At 44.4% G+C, this 19,817-nt stretch overlaps 2 long non-coding RNA genes across 2 annotated transcripts in view; one reads left to right on the forward strand and one right to left on the reverse strand.

The window, feature by feature from the left end:
- The window catches only part of LOC107053566, a 36,350-nt gene that overhangs the window by 1,993 nt on the left and 14,540 nt on the right, over positions 1-19,817 (forward strand). The window contains exon 2 of the long non-coding RNA XR_001466938.4: positions 18,807-18,930. This is a non-coding gene — a long non-coding RNA (uncharacterized LOC107053566). The remainder of the gene's footprint in view (positions 1-18,806; positions 18,931-19,817) is intronic.
- Positions 936-10,840, reverse strand: LOC101751737. Its single transcript, XR_005860196.2, has 5 exons — positions 10,797-10,840; positions 6,939-7,077; positions 6,298-6,387; positions 5,520-5,603; positions 936-4,862 (listed from the first exon to the last, which is right to left on the reverse strand). It is a non-coding gene; the product is annotated as an uncharacterized LOC101751737 (long non-coding RNA).

Here is a 19,817-nt window from a genome sequence, read left to right on the forward strand (position 1 = left end):
TCTCCATGTGAGCAGTGTGGGTCTGATAGCACATCAGCTACTACTTATTATTCAACCAGTACGATTGGAAGGGAAGCAGAAGAAGAGGGTTTGTGTGTGTAATGCTATTTTTCAATTAGTTTGCTTGTGGTTTTCAGCATTAAATTGGATAAGTGAAAGATGGTAGATAGGACCCATCTGCCAGGAAATTGCTAGCATGTGGCCATCTGTTGCTATCCTGCATTTGATCAGTGGTACAGAGCGTGTGTTGATTAATTCATTCAAGTCCCTCTGAGGTACGCTGCCTGCCGAAGAGTATACATCCTAATAAATAAAAATTCAATCAGTGAAAAGCACTTTCTGCAAATACTGACTAACGTCACTATTGTGTAGAACAAACATGAGGGACCCTTCCTCTCCCTTTTTCCCCACTCCAGCAGAGCTAGGCTGCCATCTGAAAGAAGACCAACTCACCTGCTCAGAAGGAGCCATTCTCGCACACATTGCAGCTCTCTCTGATGCTGAATATGTAGATGCCATGGAGTGAATACACCAAACTCCTAGCAGTTTTAAACTCAGTAATGTCAGGATGCTTCCACAAAGACCCAAACCATCAACTCATCTGAGGTGGTCCTCACCTTGCTCACTGCCTTTCACTGGAGGTCCTCAGGCTCAACTCTGCTTGCAGGGTGCCTGCTGGACAAAAGTGCACCCTGAGGACATGTCAGAGACTCAGCCAAGGCTGGCCAAGAAAAGCAATGCTGATCCGGAGGCCCCCTACTTATCTGCACAGGAAGCTGATCCTGATGGTGTATATGCTGCCCTTAGTTCAGGAAAAGGATTTGCATGTTAGGTGTCTTATGTCTGGGCTTTCTGGAGGAAAAAGCCGATGTGGATGATTTTGAAATTTAAAAAAAAATCAATGTAATGAAAATAATAAAAAAATGAAAAAGGATACAATATTGCAGGTGATTTAAGTCATTTTTTCCCCTTTTGCCAGATTCCCTTTCTTCCACTATCTCAAAATGGGTAAATCAGATAATCTTTCATCCTTCTTCTGAATGGTTACAATTATCACAAACTCAAACTTTGCATCTCCAGCCCTAATCCCCTGCATCTTCTGTGTCTCCTCTTTCTCACTCTCAGAGCCTCCTACAGATCATGTGGGCTTTTCTATATCTAGCAGAAGGACAAGTAAGTAAGCAGTAAGAGCAGCCAGACACCAGTCTGTAGAGCTTTGAGGGAGGTACATAGCCTGGGGTTACAATGAGGTGGATGAAGGTGAACTTCAGGAAGGCACTAGTTGTCACGCACAAGCAGTACTAGAGAGGGATGCAATGACAACAGTAAGTAGGCCTTCTGGAAGTAGTAGTGACTGTTCTGAACTACTTGGGCTTCTGGATCAGACAAAATATTGCAGGCATTCAAATGCTCGACAACATTCCTCCAAAGCCAAATATTTGATCATGCCACAGCATCCACTTGCGAAGTGTCTGAGGTCAGGCTTCCAACATTCTTGGAGTGAGCAGATAAAGGATTGAAAGCATCACACTATTTACTCTGTAGAGTGAGGGGAATAAGTATTTCTGCTTACCAAAAGAACTTCAAAATCATACTTTATGTTTTGTGGCTGTTTAGTTAGCACATCACAGCTTGCTTAGACTTACCATTTCTTTTATAGTCTTGCTGAGGCTCACAATTGTTTTAATACACCAGATCCTTTGGTAAACCCAGTGGTACCATCTGAGGCTTTCATTAAAGATGTTGCAACTAGAAATAGCAGTCATGCTCAGAAGGCATAGTGATCAAGTGCATCTCTTATTACCCAGAATAATTCTCTATTTATCTTTTTCTCAAAATACGTTTTAAATAGTGTGTTCTTTTCCTGCTAGAGTGAAATGCTGTTAGTTCATAGCCTTTGTCCTTCCTTTTGTCATGCTTAAACTCAGAGGAGCAACAGAGTGACTGAGCAGTGGTAAGAGCTGAATTAAGAACGCCATCTTCTACAAAGCAAAATCACAGATTAAGTTGCTTCCAGGGAGAACTATTTACTATTCAGCCTTCAAATAATAATGGAAAAAAAAGAGAATGAATAGTATCCCTTAGCAACCCTGACAAAATCCTTGATTTATAGCAAGAAGTAAACAGTTATGTTCTATTAGATACAATCACGTCAGTTCTCAAATCAGAGGTAATTCAAAGCTGATGAGGTCCAGAATGGTGTATTTGAGCCCTCAGATTTGAGTAGAGTTTATCCATCATTGAAAAATGAGTTTTGTCAAGAATTGTAAAATGTGAACTGCAGCTTTGAAGGAAGAGTGAAATTCATCCAAGGTGACAGCAGTCCTCTGCAGATGTCTGGCTCCTGGGAGCCTGCTGGGCACTTCCATTGTCATGGTGCTACAGGGGTGAATGAGCTCAGAAGTTATGCAGGACTGCAACATGCCAGGGACTAAGAACACAGGGACTCTGGGGGCTCCAGCACTTCTGCATCGCTCTGTCACAGTCCCTCTCTAGCTTCTGAGAATATTTAGGGTTTTAGGGACCAAACTCAGATGCTGCTCACATCGTGATGGGGGAACTGGCTGGAAATACATGCATGGAAAATCCCCAAGCTCTGATCCTTTCTCTGGCAGAATGAGATCTGCCCCTGGGATGTTCCATCCTGAGGTGCTTGGCAGCAGGAAGAAATGTCTCTAACAGAAAATTACCACCTTTAAGCATTTGGTTTTGCCTTCTCTATCATTCCATTCGACACTTCAAAGGTGGGTGACTGTCACTACAGAAGGTACTACAGGAGTTAGAGGGATTGCCCTGCAGATGTATTTGGGGTATCTGTGATCACTGTGGAATTGCTTTTTATCAGCACCCATGTTGCAGAATTCGGGCTGGGCAGGATGGAGCTAATTAATTGGAATTTATTCTAATATGAAATGGGAAATCCTCATGAGTAGAATCTAGAGGAAAAAAATGTCAAGGTTTAATTGCTTTCTGTGTTTTTGCATACACGCACAGACAGCTGTCACAGATTTCCTTCACGCCTTTGGGGTTCAAGTGCTCTTCCTACACTCTGCCTATTTCTGGGAACTTCAGCCAGGGGTTTCCACAGGCCCCAGCACAGCAAGCTCACAAACTTGCATTGCACAGCTGCACTGCCCCATTATCTGCTGGGCACCCAATGGCAGGGCTCTGTGCAACACAACCAGGAGCTTCTTTGTAGGTATTGCTGACCCCAGAGGGATGGCTTCCTTGTGTTTGTGGCAGTTACCATCGCATTTTTCCTTCTTTGTGGGGGAGGGAAGAAAAAGATCTCGGTAAATGCAGATTTAATAATAAAGAATAAATCCGAGGTTAAAAAAAAAAAAAAAAAAGCATTTGTGCAGATGTCTTAAAAACAGAAGTGGGGAAGGCTTAAACAGCTCCAGGCATTGCTCTCATCCAGCTCACGACAGGCTGCCAGACTGAGGAGTTCTGCATAGCCCTGATGTGTCTGCAGCCACTGCTTTTCAAACCGCCCCTGTCCTCAATTAACATACAAAATCATCAGCAGTAACAGCAGACTTTCCATACCCATGACCCGAGCAGTTTTATGGGTGTTTAGCAGACACCAGCCTCGCGTCTGCAATACAGGACTGTTTGCTTCCAGTACTGACTTATATAGTTCCCCAAATGCCTGTTTATTACAGGATGTGAGAATGATGGGACATGCAGACATCTGTGTTAACCTCGCTGTGTTCCCTGTCTGAGTCCTGCCCTAATTAAATTTGGGAGTCTAGTAATTTCTCCATGGACCAGTTTGCAACACAGACATCAAGTTCTCTCCTGAGATAATTAAACTGTTATAATCTGCGGGATACATTTTCCTGGGCTGCACGGTTTATACTTGGGGTTATAAAAAGTGCAGGAGAAGCTTGAGGTTTTATCATTTTTCCATCTCAATGGTAAGTAACAGTTCTTCAGCTGCCTGGGAATTCCCTGAGCACCATTGGCAGCATGGTGCGTCGCAGTGCTCGACTCCACCTCTGATGCATGAGCGTGCTGAAGTTCACTTTAATTTGTAACACACTGTACTGTGGGGCCCATTAGAAGCCAAAATGATATATCTGTTATCAGGAGCTGGTGCTTTTGTTTTTCTCAGTGAGCAGAGCGAGAAGCCAGCAATCCCGCTGTGTTGAGACGGGGCTGGAGAATAGCATGGCCCACTCTCAGCATTCATCTGACATCCACAGGGACATGCTAAGGGATGTATTATCTTTATTTATTTATTGAGGCCTCACCATGGCTTGGATCACTCTTAACAAGGTCACCATAATCACACTGCAATCAGGCTGCCCTTTTCCTTCCCAGTCCTGTAATTAGTGTTTGCCCTTGTAACTGGAAGATTAACCACATGACCTATTATTAACCTCTCTTCACCTATTCTGGTCTCTTCGGTGTTCTTTTTTAATGGAGATACTGTTAAAACAGGGGCTGGTTTAATTATATTGTATTAACAGGGGAGAGATTCTCAAACATGTAGGAAATGTGGTGATTATAGATTTAATGATTACTGCAAGTATCGGAAAGTGCCAGTGTTGTGTAATTAGAGAGTAACTCCAGTGCAACAGCATGTGGTACCCACTACAAATCATTGGCTTCCCTGTACAAACTGATGACATGAAGATACACCCTGTTTCCCTTTGAGTCTCATTTCAAAGCACCCAGTCCCAGTGCTGACAGTCAGGAGCCAGATTTGGGACCTAAAGAACTTCCTCCTGGGTGGATGGCAGCATTCAGTGAGTGGCTGTGTATCCCACCACTGGAGGACCTTCGCACATTGCCCCAGTGCTCATTCTGCATCTCCTGGTGTGGTCTAAAGGCCACCTGGTCCACCCAAGGGCAGGCTGCAAGAGCAACAAAACATAAGAGGAAGGGCAGTGATATAATCAATTACATTACTGTTATTACAATCTATTAATGGCTCTGAATCACACTATCAAATTACAGCCTCCTGGGATTTCTTATCCTGTGAATCTAATTGAAAACCTGAACAAACACTGCAAACAGAACACTGACCAACAGACTTCATCATTATTTTGGGACTGAGGGCTGTGAGTCGCCCCTACTACTAAAATGTAAGTCTCTGTATAAATACTTTGAGATATCTGACATTAACTCACAGGTATAACAAGCAAAATGAGATGCATAAATGATACTTGAACTTATTCATCTGGTGTTGGCTGAATGGGAGTGTTCCAGGCTGGCTGGAGCTGTGAGCAACCTGCTCTAGAGGGAGATGTCCCTGCCTATAGCAGAGGGTTGGAACTGGATGATCTTAGAGATCCCTTCCAACCCAAAACATTCTATGATTCCATATCCTTTGGCTAGCTGCTGAACTACCTGCTACCCTTCCCAGCATTAAGATCATGCCCTGCATCACTGCAGGGGATGTGTGCATGCACATAGACATCTCTCCTGCACTATGCACCTGTACCATGATCACCATTGTTTGGTAACAACCTTCTCTGCTCCTTGGCAGCTAGGGAAGTTGGCAGCAATACCTAATAGCTTCATTATGGCTTCTGTGGGTTCTTCTTTGGTGCTCTCCTCTCTCTGCCATGGAGCATGGTCCTGGACCTCCAGTGCTGTAACATAACAGGAGAAGTAATGGTTGGGGATAGCCTACTCCAAAAACAAATAAACAAGTAAAATGATGCAACCAGCTCAGTGGGATGCCACCTTTTCATTTCTGTTATCAGAAAAGTTAAAAATTTAAGTGCCATTTTAATCTAACAGCTTCATAGCAAGTGAAAATAAAAGCAACCAAAAAAAAAAACCCTATACGACTGCATTTGTCATCAAAATTATCACTATAAAGTGATCTCATAAATCTTATGGCCTCTAAAAAATACCTATAAACACTTTATGTTTTATCTCTATTACAATTTGCTGTAATCACTAGGGGAAAATTTGAAAGCTGTCTAAATCTCACAAACAAGTGGAAAGAAGGATTTATGATTTATGGTGTAATCTTCTTTCATCATTTTTGGGGGATATCAAAAGTGATAGTTTAATCACACATCTATGACAGGAAATAAAGAAAAGACATGTGATATAGAGGGAGAATTCAATTCAAGCAGATATTCTACATGGTCAGGTGATGGAAAGAAAACCGTCCATGTCCGCAGCTAATTCAAATCTACTTACTATGGGTTGCTTCTTAAAATATTTCATTTTCTATTTAATTTGGTTGTGATGACTTTGAACTCCAGTAACTGCTTCTCATTTTTCATCTACACACAAATGACCGATTTCTGTTCTACAAGACCAAGGAAATACCTCCAGTGGGGAGCTGGCAGAGTTGGTGAGATCTCTTGCACTTTTCTTTTTGCTTTCTGGTAAAGTTTTTGTGGTATCTTCCAAAATGTCCTGGAGGAGAAGAGGGGAAAATGATGCTGTATTTGCATACGAAGAGAAATGGTGGAGTCAATCATTATCTGAGTCCAAAATGACTTATTTCTTACTGTCCCTTGTTGTTGGAAGGGTAAAGCATCTGAGATTTGCAAGTAAACACTGTTATGATTTACCTAGAAATGTTTGTGCACCACTCCCAAGCCTGGCTGAGTAACCATAGGAAGGTGATGTTCAGTGGGTCCAGAGCCGAGGACAGAAATTACTGCCTGGGGGCTGAAAGAGTCATTAGCATTCAGAATCTGTTCGACGGAGAAGAGAGAACCCACAATAAGCTCTGAGATCAAAAAACCATGCAAAAACTGTCACATAGGATGTCTCTTAGGGATTCTATTAGCCCTGTCTAAGGGACAAGATTTCCCTGGGACCTGAATCGTAACTGCTGCTCTCTCATCTGCAGTAGCATAGCATTCCATACAGTGTGCATCTATCAGAATGGCAGATGACATCTGGTGTAGACAGGAGAAAGGACCAAGTCTTTCCTTTCGTGGTGTAATGGAAGCACTTACTGAAGTTCAGTTGGTAGTAGATGGTGATTTTCTTTCAGGCTTAAGGTTGAGACTGCAGGCAGCTAGCAAACTTCACATGAAGTCCTCCAGGGAGGTATGCAGGTGGAAGGAGGCACCAGGCTGTAACTCCTCATTTCTGCTGCAATGCAAATATAAAGGGGGAGTAGATCTCCCAGTTTGTAACAGTATTTATAGTGAAGCATCCAATGAAACACTGAACAAGGCTTTTTTTTTTTTTAAAGGCATTGCTCTACGCCACTGGACATACTATAGCCATGGCCCTCAGTGTCCCTGAAGTTAGCCATCCCTGCTGTACAGTGATAAAATTTTATTCAGGGCTATCTCTACAGAGCTCCCACATCACTAATCAGCCTCCTACCTTTTGCCTGCTGCCCCTTGTCCTGGCCCAGAGACCCTCTCCCTGCTGAGATTTGAGACGAGCACTTCTTGCACCTTGTGCATCTTCACATTCATGGCATCAATGTCCATCTTACCATCACTGATAACAAGCCATGAGCTGTTCCTCCTTTTCACCAAGAGAAGACCACTTGCTTTGAGCTCGGAAGATCAAGAGTACTGATCTGATTGGGTTATTGTTGTTTGCCAAGCTCTGAGGTGATTTTCCTAAAGTTGTTCTGCTTATTCATAAGCCACGTGTTCACATCATTTGCATGCAGTGGTTTGTTTTTCCTGCTTAATGGAAGATGATGCTTTACATGGAGAAAGACCTTTTTTTGGTGAATCATGCAGAGCATTCGGGACACAATTTGCCTGTAAGAAATCCTGGAGATAATGTGACCTGACAACAGGGAGTTTGGTGCTTCATGCCGAGTACCCAAAGATTTGCCAACATGAAAGCTACAGAGCATTATTAATACAGCTGCAACACAGTTTTGGGAGGGAAAAAAAAAAAAAAAAAAATCATTGATTTACACAAAAAAATCCTAATTCACATTATCATAGAATGATCTTCCTGAGCTGGAAGAAGTTTGGTGTAAAGCGAGTGCTTTCCAGACCTATGGCAATATTTCAGTGACAAAGAAGGGAGTGACAAGAGCAGGCTGTAATTTCCCCATAGAACTTTGTGTGGGAGTTCAGCTGCGTGCATATGAGTATGAGAAAAAAAAAGGGACAGGCAGAGAAAGGAAGAAACTTGCTGCATTATGCATTAATGTGAGTGTATGTAGGCAGAATACAAGCCAGAATTTTCCCTCTTGGGGGCCCAGAGTTAGGTCCTTAATTTATTATTGAGGTAGTAATTCATAACTGTTCCAAATTAATTTTAAGTGTGAAAGACTGCTCACTATTTCAATTATGGTCACATTAACAACAGTGTTCACTCACATTGTTTAGTCCACTTAGGTCTCTGAATAGCTGAGGATAGTAGGAGATTGTGTCAAAGTCTTTAACCCAAAACTCAAAACACTTCTTTCTGACTCTTCTGATAACAGAAAACTTGCAACTCGGTAAAAACAAACTGAATGAACATTCTTCCACCCCCAGATAATTTAGAAGATATATTTGGTTTGCTTGATATTAGGCAAGAAGATGAGTCCTGTGAGAGAATCTGACTCCTGTGAGAGATCTCAAGATTGGAAGATGACTTCTCATGTTGATTTCTGACAGGATAAAAGCCAGCACTCTCAGACCTCAGCGGACTCCTACATTTGCGTGGTAGGGAGAGAGGCTATTGCAGAAGTGCTTGTATGCTCCTTAAGGAAGTAGCAAAGTATTCAGAGGTTCCAGTGTTCGGTGGGACCTGATTCTGAAGGTGGGAGCTCATAAACAAGAATTAGGCCTCTTTTTGGAAAAAAAAAACAAAAACAAAAAACAAACAAACAAAAAACCTACATGTTGCTTCAGGAACCAAGCTGTGGGGTCTAGGGGTTGCTCAGGCTTTCACATGCCCCACAAGCAGAGGCTAGTGCTCCAGCTCTTCTCCATTGCTCCAACATGCTGAGCACACCCAAACATCTTGCCAAACCCCACTGAATTGTGCAAGGGACCAGACTTTTGTGCAAACCATCATCATTATATCCACAAACTCTGAACTAAAATATGATTTTAAAAAGCCTCATCCAAAGCTTTCAGCCTAACAGACAGCTTCTCCTGAAATGACAGCTCCTCCTTGTGCCACGTTATCTAACACCCCAGTAGTATCTTTACACATTGCTGTCACCTCCTTTCAGGCTCACAGACCCAGAGCCTGGTAATTTCACAGCTATCATTTTGCCAAGCCCCATCTCCAATGCTGTCTCTAACACAGGACCATGCTCTTATTTCTTTGATTCTACAGCATATTCAAAGCCATTTGCTCTTTTCTTTCTCGCTGTTTCTGAACTGGGCTCCAGCTTCAAGAATGCTTAAATGTATGCTATGTTAGAACATTAGTCTATGTGTCTACTCTACTCAGCAGTGGCCCCAGACAAGGATGCTACAGTTTAACAGCCCCATTCCTGCTGGGTTTTTTTTTGGAGAGGAAGAATCAAAGCCTATCCTGAGTTGGAAGGGGCCCACAAGGATCACTAAGTCTAACCCCTGGCTCCACACAGGACCACACAAAATCTGAACCCTATGTCAGAGAGCAGTGTCCCAGCACCCCCTGAGCTCTGGCATCATGAGGCTGTGCCCACTGCCCTGGGCAGCCTGTACTAGTGCCTCAGAAGTGTATTTTTGTTCCCACAGCCTGCATCACACATATCCAGCAGCCCCAGCCCCTAGCCACCTTTCTGTTCTGGTTCATCTACTTCTGAGCCACCAAAAAAATATTAGTCCTACATACATGCATACCTGTTTGTATGGGTCTAAATACATAGGAAAGAATTAGATGCTACAGCATTTCAATAATATCCTCCCCTACAAGGAAAAAGTACAGCAGAATTGTGTCCTTTGTAGTGATCATCCTCAATCTGACCCTTTTCAATTGCCCCATTAGTCCACTCCTTACCCCTCCTCCTAGGCATACTGAATATTTCATGATATTGACAGGCAGAAATCTTCCACAGCACATTTTCTACTTTCATGACGGCTGATTACCACATCTTGTTGATGTTCTTTCATCTCTATTCTCTTCACAAGGATGTTTTTAAAAGGTGCCAGATGTTTTTTCACCCTTAAAAGTCCCCCCAAACCCAATCATGCAATAAACCGTAGCCTGAAATAGTTTACAATTCTCAATTATTTTCCAGCAGTCCTTGTATAACACAGTGCTGGGAAAGAAGATGGGGAACTTCAGGTTTTTTTTCTTAAGAACTAGTGTCAAAACAATTCCATCAGCCCATGGCGCTAAATACTTTAATTACTGTTTCTTAATTTCAAGAGACAAAACTTCAATTGTAATAACAGAAATATCCATCAGAGAAGGCATCTTTGCCTTACAATTAACAGCTGTCCTGGTAAAAATCAGAGTTCAAGATATTTGCAGGACTCCATATTAAAAACATCAGAGGAAAATGAGCTCGAGTGAAAGAGGAATATTTAGTACTTTCCCTACTGCTGCAGGGGCCATATGGAAATTAAGGACTCTTCCTGGTATGATAGTCTACACTCTTGATGGGATTATTTCAATGGATGCCTGGATCAGCCAGTATGATTCTAGCTGTAGATGCCTCTCTCTGTTCATTGCAGGGGAGTTGGAGTAGATGACCTTTGTATGTCCCTTCTAACTTAAAGGACTCTATGATTCTTAATACATCCTCAGAAATTGTGCCTCTAAGTTGCTACTTCAGTGTAATGCTATAATGTGATGGAAAACACAGCAATGAAAGCAAGGTAGAAGAGTCCTGTACTGCAGCAAGTGAGGATAAGCCCAAGGGGAGGAGCTGTTGATACAGAAACAAAGGAAGAGAAAGTTCTTACCTTCAGAAGGCCTCAAGTACACAGGGATCTCCAGCAAGATACCCTCACTACCACTACCAACCCTTAAATGAGGTCTAGGTAGGCGTGGGTCCTGGCTCCACCCCTTCCAGTCACTCAGGTACATTGCATGCACCTGAGTTCCCCTGGGCTGGCCCTGCCTTCCACCAGGTGCTCCATCGCTGTTTCAGGCCATGACTTTGCATTTCCTTTACATTTAGTCACTTGAATAAAATTAGAGAAGCAGCCTCTGCTGTTGCAGGGCAGTGATTTGCCTACTGTCAGAGCTGGGCATTGTAAGTGATAACATGAAGCCAAAGTTAATTTTGGACTAGAAGAGTTTCTAAAATCTGTGTACATAGAAACAGATGTTTTTATCAGCAGAGTAATAAGGCTGCTTTTATTTTCCCCTGGAAAAGTTCTGCACACAGTCCTAAATCACTCAGCTACAATATTAGCTCTGGGCAAAACTCTTTCAGACTGAATTGTCTCAGAATCACAGAATCACCAGGACTAGAGGGAATGGCTTCAAGCTGCGCCGGGGAAGATTCAGGCTGGACATTAGGAAATACTACTTCTCTGAAAGGGTGGTCAGGCACTGAAATGGGCTGCCCAGAGAGGTGATGGAGTCACCGAGCCTGGTGGTGTTCAAAGAGCATTTGGATGCTGTGTTGAGGGACATGGTTTAGTGAGAACCACTGGTGAAGGGCGAATGGTTGGACTGGATGATCCTGTGGGTCTTTTCCAACCTTAGCGATTCTATGATTCTATGATTCTATGAATGGCCCAGGTTGGAAGGGACCTCAACGATCATGAATCTCCAACTCCCCCGCTACAGACAGGGCCACCAACTTCTACATTTAGTACTAGACCAGGCTGCCTAGGGCCCCATCCAACCTGGCCTTGAACATCTCCAGGGATGGGGCATCCATAGCCTCTCTGGGCAGCCTGTTCCAGCACCTCACCACTCTCATAGTAAAAAACTTCCCCCTGACATCCAGCCTAAATCTTCCCTCCTTTGTTACTGTTTATTCTCTTTCTGTTTTTGCTCTTGTGTACAAAGTGGTGTACAAATGCCTCTGCAAAACTCAGGCTTGGTTATGCAAGGTGTCATTGGTCAAGCTTTGTTATGGCAGTTGGTAATGCTGCTCCCTGCAACAAGCCAGAGTAGATGCAGGGCTGCCCTTCCTGTAGGCAATCACAGTATTGTACACTCAATTTGGAACATGGCAAGCATTTGTCCTTTCTAGGAAAGGTCTTTGAGGTATTTCAAGAATGACTCTCTGAATCTAGGACATCTTACATGACTAACAACCTTGCAATCTTAGTCCAGTTTGATTTCCCATCCGCTGTAGTGTAACCATGTATGTGTTTTAGAGTCCAAATGACTTACAAACCTTGATACATCTTCTTTGGAAGATTTATGTTCTGAAACATATGCCCAGGTGGTGGTAAAATGATGCCAACTGTATGAAAAAGGGAAAATAATCCAGAAATTAACACCACAGCCTCTTAACTTCATGGCTCTGGTGAGTTCTGTGCTGAAAGCACACTGAAGAGAACAAGATGGATTGCTGGGTTCACTTCTTCATTAAAATGAAGTTATCATACTTCACACAGAGAACTTCAGTAAATGTTATTAATTGTTTGTAAAATATCCCTCTACAACACTGATGGAGATGTTTCTGATCGCTATCAGAACTTCAGAAATGAATATAACTCATTGTAGTGCCACCAGGAGTGAACAATAATTCAATCCTCCTGATAAATTTCCAAGTTAAAAAAAAGAGTAATCATCAGTTACGGGCATGTATACAAGACCTAAGTGTTCCAATCTCTGCAGGAATGTGTAGTTTATATGCCTAGGCTGATGAAATGCAGCAAAGGCAGCGCAGACTGAACTCCCTGCAGCCATGGAAGGGAATTAGAAGGATGTAAAGGATGGGAGTTTGTAATAATATGAGCAAAATTTTAATCACAGTCCTACCTATCTGAGCAGAATAGCACCCTACTGCAACAGTGCTCAACACTGGAGGTTTCTGGACCAAGGCTGCAAACTATGCTACTAATTTAGCTTTGTGTGGAGGACTGGAGCAAAAGGATCTTCTGACTTCTCATACTCATCTCTCTGTACCCTGTTTCAGTGATGTGTCCCATGCTAGTAATTCTGGATATGTTCACAATTGGGCAATGACTCATTGTCACAAGAAGAACTCCAACAGTTATTGTACAGGATATAAGGGAGCAGGTTAGCAAGCTACCACATGAGAATGGGGATGTGACAAGACTCCTGGAAAGTCTGAAGGCTCAGAGTTAGAAGGTCCTTCCACATCTCCTCAGCAAGGCATCATCTTCATCCACAGGAGTCTGCAGCCTGAGTGTGCTAGGGATAGAGCATCTGTGGAACTGTGGGTTCTTATCGCCAACAAGAAGAAGGGAAAGTGAGGCAGACATAATAACCTATTGCCCCATCCCGAGCTATCCTGAATTCCACCATTCAGGCCCATCTAGAGGCAGCTGATGAGTCGCCTGCAGCCCATGCAGGTGCCAGGGACCAAACTCAGCTCCTCATTCCAAGCACAAAAGGTATCTTTCTGCAAAATAAGCTGTCAATGTAACTGAAAGCATCATCTTGCTGAGAGGGGACCAGGAGAGCTCCTTTGGTCTCTGTCATGGGAGAAGTCAGGAAGATCACTTCAAGCACTCAAACTCTGCAAAGTTCCAACATCTCAGGCAATCGGCTGAACCTCAGAACCTCACTTTCTCTCTGAAAGCTGCACAGCAAGGTGTGCGTTGATCATTTTGTGGCTGTAAAAATCCTTTCCTTGCTGAAAGCCAGAACCCTTTCCTCTCTTTCAGTTCCATTAGTTCAAAAATCAAACAACCAGCTCTGGAGGCGGCTGCTGGAACACAGAGGTCTGTGAGCTTTCCCTTAGTCCTCTCTTTGGGCTTCTCTTACAGATAACACCTCTTCTTTCTAAGTGTGGCGAGACCTTTAGTCTCTGCAGGCTGCTGTTCCATGCAGGTTCTCATGCAGCCTTTGCCTCTCCCGTCACACTGACAAATTGGGATCAGCTTCCTAGGAGGGAGGTGGCAATGACTGTGATAGATCGTACATTGCCACAGCCTTGGCTGCATCATCAAGAGGGTCGGAAACATGAAACAAATGGAGGTGCCTCAGAGCGGAGCACAAGCTGCCCTTCTCCAAGCCCCGTCTCCCTCCCACCACAGTACATGGCAGCTCCTGACCGAATCCAGTGGGAAGAGGTGTTTTTGTCTGTTGCCTGCAGTGATCGATGAGGAACTAGCACAAAGTGCCTGCAGCTCCTGCGGCAGAAAGCAGATTGGGTGCCAATGAATTGCATTGCCTTGGAAGCAGCCTGCGAAAGAACCGCTGGCTCCTACGGGGTTCATGCAGGGTCGTTCATCACCATGACTCTCAGCAGCATGGAAAAGAAATTAAAAGTGGCTAAAAAAGACCTTTTTGTTTAGCCGGAGGATACGTAATAGATCAGAATGTTTAAAATATCCGCATATCGCTGAGCTCAGGCATGCAAGTGGGTTCCTGCAGCTTAACACATGGCGGAGCAATCCCCTGCACCATGGCGATGGGCATGTTGGTGGCTGATGGACAGGACAAAAGCATGGTCCTGAAGTTTACTGCTGTGAGCGACATGTGGTAGGTCACTGCTGTGCCTACATGTCAGGTTCCTGGCTGAGCTCAAGAGGTCAGAACAACCAATGGAGACACATGCAATCAGCACCTGCTCTCATTGCCCAAGGTGCACTTGCACACTTGGCAGCAAGGCCCTGGTGTCCCCTCAGCAGGTTTCCTGGCTTTTTATGAGAGCGCAGCCCATCTCACCCAGCAAGGTTGGCTGGCACCAACCTTCTCCAGCTTCTTCTCTTACAGGGAGGGAGGAAGCCAGCTTCTTCAAATTCAACTCAGATGTGCATAAACCCCTCAGTACAGGAGATAACCAGTTTTCAAACACAGAATATTATGGAATAGCTTGGGTTGGAAGGGACCTTAAAGTCCACCCAGTTCCAACCCCCTGCCATGGGCTGGCTGCCCCCCACCAGGTCAGGCTGCTCAGGGCCCCATCCAACCTGGCCTTGGGCATCTGCAGAGATACAGCATCCACAGCTTCTCTGTGCAACCTCTTCTTCTTCTTGCAGGAGAGGGACAAGCTGTAGATGTCCCTGTTCACTGCAGAGCAGTTGGACTAGTGGCCTTTAGAGGTCCCTTCCAACTCAAATGATTTTATGATTCACCTGGACAGCAGTAACTGCTTTGCCTCACCTTTCTCAGCTGAGAGCAAACTTGATGAATTTACCAAAATACATAATATTTCGATATCATCTGCACATGAGTGAGGAAATGGGCTGTCTGGTGAATGCAGGCTTCAGAATTTACCTGCAGTCAGACAGCACATAGAGATCTTGCAAAATCTTATATCCTGTAGGCACGTTGGTGTGGCCACAAAACAGAAAAGCAGCTGTGCATGTTTTTCTCTCTCCTCTCGCTTCAGGACTAAGCCTATAAAATAATAATGTACTTTTCTAGTATTATCATTTGTCTTTGATTTTCTGTAAAGGATTGCATAACAGCTACAGTGCTATTAGCATTCAGCACTCAGATTTTTTGCTTTGTGCTTTCTCCCTTATTCCTTTTGCTTAATAAAGGGATGAATTTTGTTTTTGTTAGATGCCTGATGGCCCAGGAGGCCAGTCTGTCCCCTGTTCAACAGGAAAACATGGGGCTCACCTATGTGATAGCCCCTTCGCAATATGTCAGCTCCATCCGTGCATTAGGAGGCAGGGAATTTCAGATCACATGAAGCTGGTGATGCTGCTGGCAACTGGGCCAAGGAGCCAGGACTGAGAGCTGTCACTCCAGGGGCAATCAGGTACTCAATGGCCACGTTTGCAAGCCCTGGGATGTGAGTCAGTTGATAAGTGCTGTGTTGATAAGGACTGCTTTTCCAACTTGGGCAGTGCAGATATGGCACACAGCGACAGCGCCTGCGATGTGTGGTCAGTGTAGAGGGGCCACAGGCAGGGAGCAGCCAGGTTTGGGAATCTTTGCAGATAGCTGCTGCCTTCAGAAGCTGCCTGTGATGCCTGGGTCAGCATGGAAAGGTATAGCATTTCCCCTGCAATGAAACAGCACCAGAATTTGGTTGCAGTGCAGCAGAGCATCGCAGCTGGGCCAAGCGCTGTTACCAAGAGCACGAAGGACTTGTCCCCCTCCCTCCCCCCTTCGGGTATTATGAAATAAGATATTTTTACTCCTTGAGCCAAGAGTGGGAAAAGGCAAATACTGATGTTTTCCAGAGAATGGCGATGTTTACTGAAGTTCCCGGCGCTGCCACTAGATGCCTCTGTTCTCTACGGAGCCCTTCGGAGCGGGGCATGCGCCCGGTGCTGCAAGCAAGGCTAGGAGCTGGGCTCCAGATACGCAGAAATCCTGATTGCCTCAGCCTCTTCCTCCCTAATGACCTTCTAATTAGCTGGGCCTGTGCTGGCAATTAGGAGGGATGCGCTGCTCAGCTATGGGAACAGGCTCGTCCACCTGTCTTTTCTTCTGCTGTTTTGTGGTGGCTCTGGAGGATGTGTCACAAAACATGGTCAGGGCAGAGCTGGACCTGCACACCGCATTGCTGTGACTGCACACCCAGGGGTGAACCTATCCATAGCCAAGAAGTCAGACTCTAGCAAAGCCACTAACCCAAGCAGACATTTCCCTAATTAATCCTGAAGTGTTTCCTCGTGGACATACTGTGGGTCCAGAAAAGAAGCTGATACTGTTCAAATGGGAATTTGGCAGCTGGTCATCTTTTGTGGCTCTCAAATTGTTGAACCTGCAAAAGATGAACGTTTGTGCCTCATCCTTCCAGCCTCTGGGGAGGTGGGCAGCAGTGGCCAGTAGAAAAACATGTGCAGCACTTGCTCTATTTGGGATGATGCTTCCCCCAAAACAATCCTGCCCAAGGGGAACAGATGCTTTAGCAGAATCTGTTGTCATAGGAAAAAAAAAGGGGAAATAGTTTCAATCTAAAAAGAGAAAAGATTTAGATTGGATATAAGGAAGAAGTTGTCTAAATAGGGATGGTGAGGCATTGGCACAGATTGCCCAGAGAGGTGGTGGATGCCCCATCCCTGGAGACACTCAAGGTCAGGCTGGACGGGGCTCTGAGTATCTGATCAACCTATAGGTATCCCTGTTCATTGCAGAGGAGCTGGACTAGATGACCTTTAAGGGTCCCTTTCACCTCAAGACATTCTATGGTTCTATGATTTATCTGAGCATCTCTTAGGGAGAGCAAATGTTGCTGATGTGATGGAGCTGGTTCCCTGGCCAGGCTTCATGGGCCTTGCACCAGCATGGACAAAGTCTACATCAGGCCCTCAGGTAAATATTACAGACAGATAGTCAGCTCAGAAATCCTTTAGGATACTGATTTATTGGTTCACGATTTAAGATGCTGATTTATTGATTCAGTACAAAAAGACCTTGTTTGTGTCTGAGCACTCAGTCTCACAAGGGGAAAGATAGATAGATCTCAAGCTCTCTACTTAATGAGCTGAGCACAGTGCTGGGAAACCTTCAGAAGAGAATGAAAGTGGGCAGTCCTGAGGACAACACCTACAAAGGTCTTTTGCTGCTTAATTTTTCCCATTTTCAGGGGCATGTTAATGAGCACTAGTGAACGTGTTGGGGGCTCAGGACTTTGAGTCATCTAGCAAGATGTACTTTTTTGACTGACACTGTAGGAGGAGCAAAGAACAGCTCTAAGGAAGAGGCATGAAATATTCCTAGCAACGTTATCTCAGAAAACTTCTGGGATCCAAAATACCTTTGCAGATGTCTAGAAACCATTAGTTACTCTATGCATAGAATCGTAGAATCACAGAATGACTTGGATTGGAAGGGACCTTAAAGCCCATCCAGCCCCAACCCCTGCTCTGGGCTGGTTGCCCCCCAGCAGCTCAGGCTGCCCAGGGCCCCATGCAGACTGGCCTTGGGCACCTCCAGGGATGGGGCACCCGCAGCTCTCTGGGCAATCAGACTTGTGTACACCAAATCTGGTGTAGGGTGATGAGGCACTGGAACAGGTCCCCCTTCTGCTTATAATTCCCTTCAAGTACTGAAAGGCCACAATGAGGTCTCTCCAGAGCCTTCTCTTCTCCAGGCAGAATAAGACCTGCAATTAAAAAAAGCCACTCTTATTTCCTCCAGAAGCACTGGGGCTCCTCGTGGAACCCCTCCTTCCAGCACCCAGCTGCATGTAACTGTGTTTTGTGCAGCCTAGTACAGCCAAGAGACCTGAAAGTTGGGTAACAAGCCTTATGGTCATGATGGTGCCAGCACAATAGTGTTTCAAGCAGGCTTATGTAGATGTGTTACTGATGCTATACAGGCCAAGCTATTTCTCTGCAAGCCACGCATCTCCTGCCATATTTTCCTAAATTAAAAAAAGGTTCAGATGAACAATAGAAAATGAAGCCTGAATTAACTGATATCTCTCTTCTCTCAGTGATTTGCTTGTGTTTTCCCTTGGGCCTGTGCTGCTCTGTAGGATTATGGCTTTCCAGAGTCACTGGCATAATGATAACACGACGAAGAAATATGGAGACTCCCCTCTCCAGGCTAATCCATGCCAAGAGGATACTGAAGGCAGGAGATAAAGGAGTCACTAACACCGAGCTGCATTTTGCTTCTACGAATTGCCTCCCAGAGGCTGCAGCCATTTTGCAACCTTTTTAATTTTCAGAGAAAATGCCTCTTGTGCCCATAATTAAGAGTTTAATATACCATGGGGTCCCGTTTATCACGATAACTTATATTGCAAGAGAACACATAAACTCTGTTCTGTAGTTTCTTCCAATATCTTTCAGCCAGTCCATTAGATGGGGCTGTGATACTGGGGATTTTGATCACAGATATTTATTATTCCATTATTATTCATTATTTTAATAAAGAAGCCATTTATTTCCTTTGTTTCACAGATCTGGTGAGGGATTTAGTAGCACAGAGTACTTCGGTTACCTTCACCGCTGACTGACCGTGTTCACGAGTTTGCAGGATGGACGTCAGGCTGAGCTTTCTCTCCCTCTTAGCACCAGACAGAAGGTATGTGCATCCGAGGCAAAGACACCTGTATGTATGGCGTGCATCAGAAGACATATGGAAGCAGTCTTTAGTTTCATGTGACAATTAATTGTACGTTCCCAGCTGGAATATAGTTTGAGAGCTCAGTTCATCAGTAGGAGAAAAAAGAAAAAAGAATGTCTGCATAAGTGTTCTAACAGCTGTGAGCAGAGGGTCCTGGAAATGGAACGTGGAGATTTAGTAGCAAAAAGTCAAGATTGCTTTAGTTTCTCCTTGATGCAGGATCACGTGAAGGGCAAAAGTAACTAACCTGCCATGTCTCAACCAAGAGCGATGGCTGGAAGCTTGCTGAGCAGCCAGAGAATCCATGAGTCAACACATATGCTGTGGATGTGTGTGTATGTATGCTAACATATAGTGCCGTGTGACAAATACATGATATAAATCACAGCGTCTCACTACTCTCTTCCTTGCTGTTCCACCCCAGTTCCAGGAGGCAGCCCAGTCTCCAGCTGACTCGTCTCCAAGCTCCCCTGTTTGCATATTCTGCTGAGTGGACCGTATGCCCTTGTTTGATTTCTTTTCTCTTTCCTGTGCAGAGGACACAGGGAAATTGAAAGCCAGCCTGATGCACACCAAGGTGATTGGAGAGGGAGAGCCTCTGGTACATTAGCCATTAGGAATCAGTACGAAGAAAAGCTTTTAGGATGCCAATCTCAAATGGTTTGGGCCAGCGTTAACAGCCTCAAGCTTTGCCAATTGGATTTATTATCTGTTTTCACCTGTCATCAGTTCTGATTGGTGAGCAGTGCAATACAAATCCTGCAGTCCACTGGGTCTGTTTTTGTTGTTGATTTCTTTGGTTCAGCTCAATGAGAAAGCTGTGACACTGTGAAGCAGACCTCAAA

Source organism: Gallus gallus, chromosome 5, assembly GCF_016699485.2.
Source record: "Gallus gallus isolate bGalGal1 chromosome 5, bGalGal1.mat.broiler.GRCg7b, whole genome shotgun sequence".
NCBI lineage: Eukaryota > Metazoa > Chordata > Aves > Galliformes > Phasianidae > Gallus > Gallus gallus.